Source organism: Papaver somniferum, chromosome 7 (assembly GCF_003573695.1).
Source record: "Papaver somniferum cultivar HN1 chromosome 7, ASM357369v1, whole genome shotgun sequence".
Classification (NCBI taxonomy): Eukaryota; Viridiplantae; Streptophyta; class Magnoliopsida; order Ranunculales; family Papaveraceae; genus Papaver; species Papaver somniferum.
This window is the reverse complement of record NC_039364.1, coordinates 54,267,149-54,277,667: the sequence shown is the minus strand read 5'-3', so window position 1 is coordinate 54,277,667 and position 10,519 is coordinate 54,267,149. Positions and strand designations below refer to the sequence as shown.

At 36.9% G+C, this 10,519-nt stretch overlaps 1 long non-coding RNA gene across 1 annotated transcript; it reads left to right on the top strand.

The window, feature by feature from the left end:
• Positions 1-203: 203 nt before the first annotated feature.
• LOC113297341 lies at positions 204-1,587 on the top strand. Its single transcript, XR_003333454.1, has 2 exons — positions 204-825; positions 912-1,587. It is a non-coding gene; the product is annotated as an uncharacterized LOC113297341 (long non-coding RNA).
• Positions 1,588-10,519: the final 8,932 nt, after the last annotated feature.

Sequence of the window (10,519 nt, the reverse complement as noted above, 5' to 3'; positions counted from 1 at the left end):
AATTCATGAACGACTTTACATTTGACAACATATGGGACCTTCAATTTCACGGACGCAAACAATACATATCCCATAAAAATATTGCAATATCACAAAATCATAAAGATTAATACTGCAATAACATCATCCTCCAAATATTTTTAGAATTTAAAACCAATAATCCTAAAAAATAAACATAAGAAGATGAAAACAAAATGGGATAATTGGACTTTAGTACTCAGGTTTTGCCCAAGACTAAGCTTTGGTCTAACATTTGTCCAACGTTAGAGCTTGGTACCTGGACCAGACGTTGACCCGCGTTGATTAGTTATATGATGATGTGTCTAACTATTTGACTTGGTTTATTTTTTGTGCACCCTTTAAATAACTATGTAATCACTAAACAAACCTTAAAAAAAATCAGTTCTTCGGTTCTTCCCCCTTTTCTTCTCTTCTCCTTCTCTGTGTCTGCCGCTTAATACTCGAATGTTTTGTGTTTGCTGCTTAACACAAATGTTTTGTCTTATATTTATTCCAATGGTGAATAATAAGTATAGATCGGGTTAAACATCCCTCTTTCTCTATTTCTCCACCAACTCTCAATCACTCTTCATCAGTTGTTGGAGATCTGATTTTTCATAATAAGAATCAAAGAATTTTTGTCCTGATTTTGATTTTGGTATTATCAATTTGGAAGGGAAATGAAGATTTGACTGATTAATTAAACAATAAAGATGAAGAGTCGGGGATCGATCAATCTATTATCTGGATTGGATTTCCGATCCAGAATTTCTATTCTTACTTTTACAATGGTTGCTGCTATGCTACTCTTTACATTGCTAGAAGGTATGTAATCAATCAATCAATCCTTTGATCTTCTTGATTTTCATTGTCGCCAAATTGTATATAGATTCATAAAATTGATTTGATAGGTTGTGGCAGGATGCAGAGAATAGAGTTTATTTGATTAATGGGCTTGATAGAACCACTGGAAAAGTTATTCTTCATGTTTTGATTATTATGAAATTATAGGGTTTGAGCTGTTTGCACTCAAGAGAAGAGAGTACAAGATCGGATTGAATTTATTAAGCTGTTGTTCATGGGTTTGAAGTGGAAGAAGGGTCTGGTGTCTTTATGAAGAAACTAAATGAGGAATTTGATGGAGATTAAAGAGGTGATTCAGAGTAATCGAACACTGGTTTTAGAGATGATTCCATCGGGATAAAATTTTGGTTTCAACTCAAATTCATTCAAGTGGTACTGACTTTGAGCTAAACTTACCTGTAACTCTGCCTGTTCTTGTAATTTAGGGGTTCACGGAAAGAATAATATTACCTGATTTACAAGGTATAGCAGCTGAGATGGGATGGAGATGTTTGCACCTTCAGGTTTCAGAGAAGAATGGAATTGAATGGAATCTTTTATTACTGGTTCTAGGGTCTCTCCTTGTAAATCGAATGTATCAATGGTATAGGTTTTGAGTGACTTTGATTTTGTATATGATTCAAATTATTGGGTCTCTATCCAATTTGAAATTGCCGGGATTTGAATGTTATAAAAGAAGCAAAACAAGCCAACAGAAGGGATTGCACAACTCTTGTTTGAAAATATTCCACATAGATAAGCTTTTGCTCCTCCCAAAAACTAAACATCCACCACCTTTCCATCCTTCCATTTTTTTAGGGTTAGTTCAGTGATTACATAATTATTTTAGGGGTCCACAAAAAATAAACCAAGTCAAATAGTTTGACACGTCATCATATAACTAATCAACGTGGGTCAACATCTGGTCCAGGTACCAAGCCCTAACGTTGGACAAATGTTAGACCAAAGCCTAGTCTTGGACAAAACCTGAGTACCAAAACCTAATTATCCCAAACAAAATAGCTATGTGTAGTCACAATCTTCGCTATTCAAAACGCTAGTTATTCTTCCAACTAATCCAAAAAGAAGACTTACTAGGTAACCTCAGTTTTCCTTGATGATTTCATACCTCTGAAATGGTCTATCAAAATATGAGTCACTGATATCCTTGATCCTGTTGACTGTAGAAACACCATGTTCAAAAGTTAGAATATTGACTTTTCGATCAATAGGGCGAGCATAATGGCGAGCCTTTGCGCGGTCAAGGATAACTTTTTTCTGATTCCTGATCAAGATATTCTAAGTACTAAGGATTTTTGCCTGTCCATCAAAAAGCTAGTTCATCTGCAGTTGAAGGTTAGCAAGTTCGTTCTTGACTTCATGTGGAACACGAATCAGATCCTTGACAGATTCTCTAATCCAAGAGTTATACTCTTTTCTTTCAACCATCTTCTTCAAAATAAAATCTTGACCAGAAACACATCCTTTGAGATCATCCTCAACCATAGGGTTAACTTCTTCTTTGGGAACAGATTCCATAGAGTTCCTCTCTTAAGAATAAAGAAACACATATAAGACTTATATATATATGTTCGTGAGTACCCTAGATGGAAACCCTAAAGTTTCTTGAGGAGACACGGACGTTTGTGGACCAGCCAAAGTACCAATGTCCCAAAATAGGAAAATTGCATACCATGCTTTTAAAAATTATCTATCTCCAAAAGATCATAGTGACAAAGGAAAGAAGTACTAACAACATAACATCATAATATATACAAACTGGAGAAAAAACAGCACAATACTTGAGCATCTCACAAATCCTCATTCTTGTATCTCTCAAGTTAGACACAAGAATAGACTTTCTGCTACTAGGTAGCAGAGGGAGACACAGTCTCACCATAGGTTCTGAGAGAATAACAGTTATTTCCTTCAGGATATCTGAACTTAGAATTTATTGTCCTTCCTTGGCAGTTTCCAGACACGGGAGAACGTCTCACAGTCCCTCTGGGAATCACAGGTGAGGAATCTTTCTGATAACAAAGTCTAGGACCTCTAGAAATGGGTTCTAGGGGATTTTCCGAAAATGGTCTCCATACACTAGACTTAAATTTACCAGAGTTGTTCTTATAAGCATAGGACATGCTTTCATAGGTAGTACGATTTATACCACTAGGATCTACCAGTGTCCTGTAATGATTTCTAGGAGAGAGATCACTCTTATAAGATGCTTGGTTCCGTGTGGAAGCGAGGTTCACTGCAGCAGTCATCTGACTATTTACTCCATTGACAATAGAAAGAAGCAATTTGTGAAGTTTAAAGGCTTGTTTCTTTCTGGCAAAACAATGAATAACATAGTGATTTTATTTTCCACATAAGGTACAGGTTCGTGGAGGAGAAGCAACATCAGACACTTGTTTAGAATTCATAGCAGTCAGAGAAGATTGTAAGTTACTAAAACCCTTTTTAACACAATCTTCATATGGAGAAGATTTCATTCTGTACGGTAACTCGTGAGAATTAGTTTGTGCAGAAGAATTTCTTCTTAAGACAGAGTTTTCCTTTTCCAAGGATTTACACCGTCCATGGGCTAGAGCAAGTGATGCTTCAAGTTTCTCTTTCTCAACACGAAGTTTGTCTAGACCAGATGAATGCGTCTTGATCAAACATTTTTCTCTAATTGAGCCTTCTTTAACCAGCTTTTCAAGATCACAAATCTTTTCACGATGTTGATTGTTTTCTTGAAGAAGTTTCTCAATTTCCTTAAAGAATGACCCTATAATGTTGTAGAGTACCTGTTCACGATCAATAGACTTCTCGAATTCATCAAAGAGTTATACATGATCCTTCAGATCAACAAACTCTGTAGAATTTTTTGAAATTCTGGTGAGCTCCGTTTCAGCTTTAGCCATTATGTCCAATGTCTCATTGGAGGAAGAGTGACTGACACAAGATGAGACAGTCCTCCTACCTCGGGAGAGACACTTGACAGCTTTAGGAGGCATTTTGGTATGCGTATGAGATTCCGTCCACGGACTCATATTACCACAAACACAGACTTATAAGGTCTTTAACGTGTTTGCCTGCTCTGATACCAATTGAAAAAGCGAGGGTCAAACAACACCACCCAATATTTCGCTTAGCAATCTGTATGGACTAACTCCGAAATACTTTGCTAGAGAATCAACTAGACAGTCAAACTCAATCTAGATAAAAGTATCTCAAGGAGTTAATATCTCTCTCTTGATTTGATTTTTACTCAAGATAAAAACAATAGCAAGTCTTTATCAAATACAAGGAATAACTTGGACGACACCAAATACCAATGTCCAAGTGTTAATAAATGAAATCGACACCACAAGGTCGGATCTCCAATCGATTAACCTTTCACGCACAACCTGTATTATTTCAATTATAAAGATAAATAATATAATGCGGAAAATGAAATAACACAGACACCAGAAATTTTGTTAACGAGGAAACCGCAAATGCAGAAAAACCCCGGGACCTAGTCCAGATTGAATACACATTGTATTAAGCCACTACAGACACTAGCCTACTCCAAGCTAACTTCAGACTGGACTATAGTTGAACCCCAATCAGTCTCCCACTAATTCAAGGTACAGTTGTATTCCTACGCCTATGATCCCAGCAGGATACTACGCACTTGATTCCCTTAGCTGATCTCACCCACAACCAAGAGTTGCTGCAACCCAAAATCGCAGACTTGATAATAAACAAATCTATCTCACACAAAAAAGTCTATCAAAGGATAAATCTGTCTTCCACAGAAAAACCTTAAGTTTTTGTTCCGTCTTAAGATATGAAATCAAGGTGAACATGAACCAATTGATAATCCAGTCTTATATTCCCGAAGAACAGCCTAGATTAATCCATCACCTCTCAACAGTCTTACTTAAATACACAAGAGGACGTCGAGGAATCACAAACAGTGAGACGAAGGTGTTTGTGACTTCTTTATCTTGCCTATCGGAGAACTCCCAATATCTCAAGACAATCAATAAGATTGTACTCGTACAATAGAAGATGCAAGATCAGATCACACAACTACGATAAAAGTAGTACCGGTCTGGCTTCACAATCCCAATGAAGTCTTTAAGTCGTTAACTGGTTTTAGAGAAGAAAACCAAAGGTTAGAGGAGAATCGACTCTAGCGAGCGCACTAGTATCACACAGACGTGTGGGGATTAGTTTTTCCCAATGCTAGATGTCTCCTATATATAGTCTTCAAATCAGGGTTTTGCCTTAGTTACAAAGAAATCAATACTCACCGTTAGATGAAAACCTGATTTAGATTCAAGCTAATATTTCTCAACCGCTATATCGAAAACTTAGCTTGTCACACACACTTGAGATATACGTTTACTGGGTTTGTGAAAACCGTGCCCAAACGTGTACGTGTATGTTGGTTCAACATAGTAACCCAAAAGGTCAACCATATGCTTGTTCTCCTTCACCATAACTAGTTCAATTGACTCAAATGAACTAGTTAGAGAGTTGTTCAATTGCTATGAGATCTTATGTAACTACACAAGACACAATTGAAACAAAGATGATTCGATTAGATTGAATCGGATCATGAACTTTATAGCCACAGTTTGCATACTGCATTCCTTAGTAGTTTAAGTTTCATGTTCAGAGCACATCTTTAGATCATAACCCACTCAAGTACACAAACAAGTTCGCGGACTTAAGACAACCGGCAGAGTTTTCCAAACTTAGCAGAAAATCTTGGCAAGGAGACTTCCGCCAGTTCGCAGACTAGGTTCGCGGACTGAGTTCGCGGACTAAACACGCAAAAGAGTTTTTGGAAAATCCCAGCAGAAATTCTCGGCAAGAGAACTTCCGTCAGTTCGCGGACTGAGTTCGCAAACTGAGTTCCCGGACTTGGCAAAGCCAGTTCCTCCGGTTTCTCTCAATCAACAAAGTTCGCAAACTTCAGATTAAGGAATAGGACTTATGCACATATGTGTTTCCACACAATGCTTATATCCATCGTTGGTTATATAGACCTAAATTCTCATTCCAACCATTAAAGCATTCTTAGAGGACGTTATATAGTTGTTACACTATTTCTCGTCAAAGCGATTTTCAAAGTGATTGAAACATTATGACTTTCGTCATTAGGTGAAGATAAACCCGATCAAAGCGAAATGCTTTACCAACACATGATTTCGAGATATAGATAGGCGAGATATACTCGGCTCGAAATATCAAATGTGTATGATCCAGTCTATATAGCATAAGACTTTTGTCTCATAAGAAGTAGGAGATAGAAAAGATAGACTTTTGTCTCATAAGAAGTAGGAGATAGAAAAGATAGACTTTTGAGTGATAGATAAGTTCAAGTCTCCACATAACTTTTTGTTGATGAAGTTCCATGGTTCCTTGAGTAGATCTTCGTCGTTGTATGATGAATCGCCATGAAGTCCTTGATCTCAAGTACACTTTTCTATCCTAGTCCGATACTTAGCTATGTAGACTAGAAATCAAGACTCATAGTTTTGATCACTAACATTGACAAACATGCTTGAGATAGCAACGCATGCGAGGTCGACCGAGCTATACTCTAACATCACTTTCATATCCACCATATTCTTCTTCACCATAACTAGTTCAAATGACTCAAATGAACTAGTTAGATAGTTGTTCAATTGCTTAGATCTTATGTAGCTACACAAGACACAATCGAAGCACAAACGGTTTGATTCACTCGAATCAGTTCATGAACTTTATAGCCACGGTTTCCAAAAGCATTCCTTAGTTTATATAAACATGAGTTGAAGAACAACCGATTTTAGATATAACTTTCTCAAGTTCGCGGACTTAAGCTCACGGAAGGAGTTCACAAACTCCAGCAGAAATTCTCGGGTCGAGAACTTCCGCCAGTTCGCGGAATGAGTTCGCGGACTTGGCTCACGCCACATTCCGTTTCTCTTGATCAACAAAGTTCGCAAACTTTGGTTCAAGGAATATGGACTTATACATATATGTGTTTCCGCAACAATGCTTATATCCTACCAATAGTTATGTAATCTAAACTCTCATTTCAATCATTGAAACATTCTCAGAGGACGTTATATAGCCTTTATTCACAAACCATTTTTCGTCAGAGCAATTTCTCAAAGTGATTGAAACATAACATGACATTTGTCACTAGGTAAAGATGAATTTGGCTAAAGCGAAAGCTTACCAACAAATATTTCGAGAAATAGATAGGCGAGTTACACTCGGCTCGAAATAGCAAATGTGTATAATGAAAGTTTATATATCAAAACGACTTTTTTCTCAAGAGTAGGAGATAGATTAGATAGACTTTTGAGTGACAAATAAGTTCAAGTCTCCACATACCTTTTAGTCGATGAAGATCCACCAGTTCCTTGAGTAGTCCTTCGTCTTATATGATGATTGCCATGGAGTCTTGAGCTCAACTACACTTTCTATCCTAGTGTGAGACCTTTATCTATATAGGCTAGAAATCAAGACTTATAGTTTTGATCACTAACATTGACAAACATGCTTGAGATAGCAGCGTATGCGAGTTCGACCGAGCAATGCTCTAACACTATTTCCATCACTATTCGCATAACGACATTCAATAGACATAATCCTTGCAAACAAAAGATTTTAACCTATCTTCTATCAATAATTGACATAATATGCTTAACTTTCGTATTTGTAAAAAGTCTATTCATCCTTTTATCGATACATGCATATCGACATACGAAAGACTTTACTTTTGACAATGTATGGGACAATCATAGTTCACGGACGTAAACACACATATCTCATAACTAATTTGCAATATAAAACCATAAAGATTAATACTGCAAAAATCATCTTCCAAACAAATTAAGAATTTGAACCAATAAATCTAAAAACATGAAGATGAAAACGTTGGACATAGCTATGTGTAATCACAATAATGGCTATTCCAAACTCTAGTTATTCTTCTAACAAAAAACAAGAAGATAGAAGATTTATTAGGCAATAAGACCTCTAAAGAATTATTTATCGTCCCCGAACTCCTTGTCATCAACAACCATTGGGACATAAGGTTCATTAAGGTAGGAGTTTATATAAATAACCCTTCTCGGCTGATGTTGTCGAACCAGGGCCTTCTGAATCTCATGAGTCTTATACACAAAAGCCTTTATTTGTTGAATCTCCTTTCGCATCTCCTTCAACTCTTCAAGAACACCAGAAAACTTCTGAGAGTTTGAAGGAACGGCTCTTGGCTTCCTCACATTCCTTCTTTTTCTTTTCAAGGTAGGAGGTAACGGAGATTTCTCTTTTTCCTTCATGATTGATGGCTTAACAATCATATTAACATCTTTTCCATCAGGAGACATCATGCTTGGAGTATACATACGAATGAGTTTGTGAGGAAATCACAAATTGAACTCAACAAGTAGTCTTGATATAAAAAGAGGTTTTGAGGAAGGAAAAAGAATGTAGGGTTTCGAAATCTTTAAACAGGTTCGTACACGTCCAACTCATAACCCTATAAAGAGTAGAATTGTCGATAATAACCCTCCTTCGTTGATAGACAGGGAAGAACAAAAACTTAGAAAAGAAGAAAGAAAACTTTTCCTAAAGCCTGAGCGGTACAAAATCATTGTCTCTTTTGATCAGGCACATGAGACAAGATTTTCAAAACAACACAATCAAGTTGCGTTGCGGTGAACAACAATTTGTCCACCATTTTCCTTTTGAGAGGAATCCACAGACCTCTGTCTATCAAAATGATTCGACCATACTCTCTTCTCCAATGGTCTTGGTTTATCCTTGGAAACTAACTTCTTAGATGAAGATAAGATCCTACATACCTCAGCGGTCTTCTGAGCAAGTTTAAGCTTATTTGCTAGTTGATTTGCTCTTCGTTGAAGTTTTTTGACGTGCCTCAATTGGTGTTTGTACTTGTAACATCTTGAAAGTTCGTGATCCTTTAGACAACAATACGAGCACGTCAAACTAGGATAAAAGTCAGGCTTCTGAGATGTGCACGCAGCTAGACACATGGTGGAACCTGGAACATTACAAACAGAGTTTCCAAGAAATGGGTCAATTTTTTCTTCCAGATTAGTTGGGTTCTCTTCTGAAAGAATATTGAGATTGATGTATGTATTGGTACAGTTATCAAAATAAATATATTCACCAAGAAGTGCAACACTTGATTTCTCGTCTTCATTGGAATCATAGTTGTCAGACATTTCATCAAGAGTTGCAGCAAGACCTTTGTTCCCGGTGTATTTTCTACGATTTGGGCACTCGTTTGCAAAATGACCAAATCCTTTACACTTAAAGCACTGAGGCATATCCTCATCATCAGTTTCTTCTGTTTCCCTGTTTTTAGGAGGAATACGATTATGAGGTTTAACTGATGCTTTAGGCTTATCTCCGGAGAACCGTTTACTTCTCTTCAACAGAAGATCCCTAAACTGTCTTGTGATCATCGAGACTGACTTGTCAAGATCTTCATCTGATGAATTTGTCTCAGAGTGATCATCTTCAGAGATATACACTTTTTTACTCTTATCAAGTAATTTAGTGTCCTTTTGTGCTTTGAGCGCAACATCCTTAGTTTTGGATGAATGTTCGTGATCAAAGATCTTAAGCTTCCCAACCATCGTATTTATGGAGAGATTATCAAGGTTATTTCCCTCAACGATGACATGCTTCTTAGAGACGTATCTAGATGGCAGCGATCTGAGAATTTTCATTACAATGTCCTTTTCAGGAATAGTCTTACCCAATGCAAAAGATGCATTAATAATTTCAGACACTTTGTGATTAAACTCATCAAATGTTTCTTCATCTGCTATACGAAGGTTTTCCCAATCGAAATTAAGGTTTTGAATCCTATCTTCCTTTTCACTGGAGTTACCTTCGAATAAGGTTTCTAAGATATCCCACGCATCTTTAGACCTCGTGCAATTTGACACATGGTGCTGAAGATTTGGGGTAATGACATGTATAATGGCATTCAAACCGTCGGAATTTTGCTTTGCAGCATTTATCTCGGCAGGGGTGTATTCACCAATAGGCTTGGGAACGTTTATATCTCCAAATGCCACGACGGGAGCATTATAACCATTAACAACATATACCCATGATTGAAAATCACGTGCTTGAAGAAAATCTCGCATATCAATTTTCCACCATAAGTAATTAGAGCCATCGAAGACTGGTGGTACGTTAATTGAGATAACACCTCTGTCCATAAAGTCAGATTGCTACAAACACGGACTTGTGAGGTCTTGAACGTGTTTGCCTGCTCTGATACCAATTGAAAAAGTGGTGGTACAACAACCACACCCAATATTTCTCTTAGCAATCTGTATGGACAAACTCCAATATACTTTCTAGAGAATCAACTAGACAGTCAGGCTCAATCTAGATAAAAAGTATATCAAAGAGTTTATATCTCAATCTCTCGATTTGATATATACTCAAGCAAATAGAAATCTGCGAGTCTTTATCAAATACTAGAGAGATAACTTGGATGGTACCAAAAACCAATATCCAAGTGTCAACCAATTTAAATCAACAACCAAAAGGTCGGATATTCTAATTGATTGAACAACGCACAACCTGTGATATTTCAATTATATAACAAAATATAATGCGGAAAAGAAATAACACAGACACCAGAATT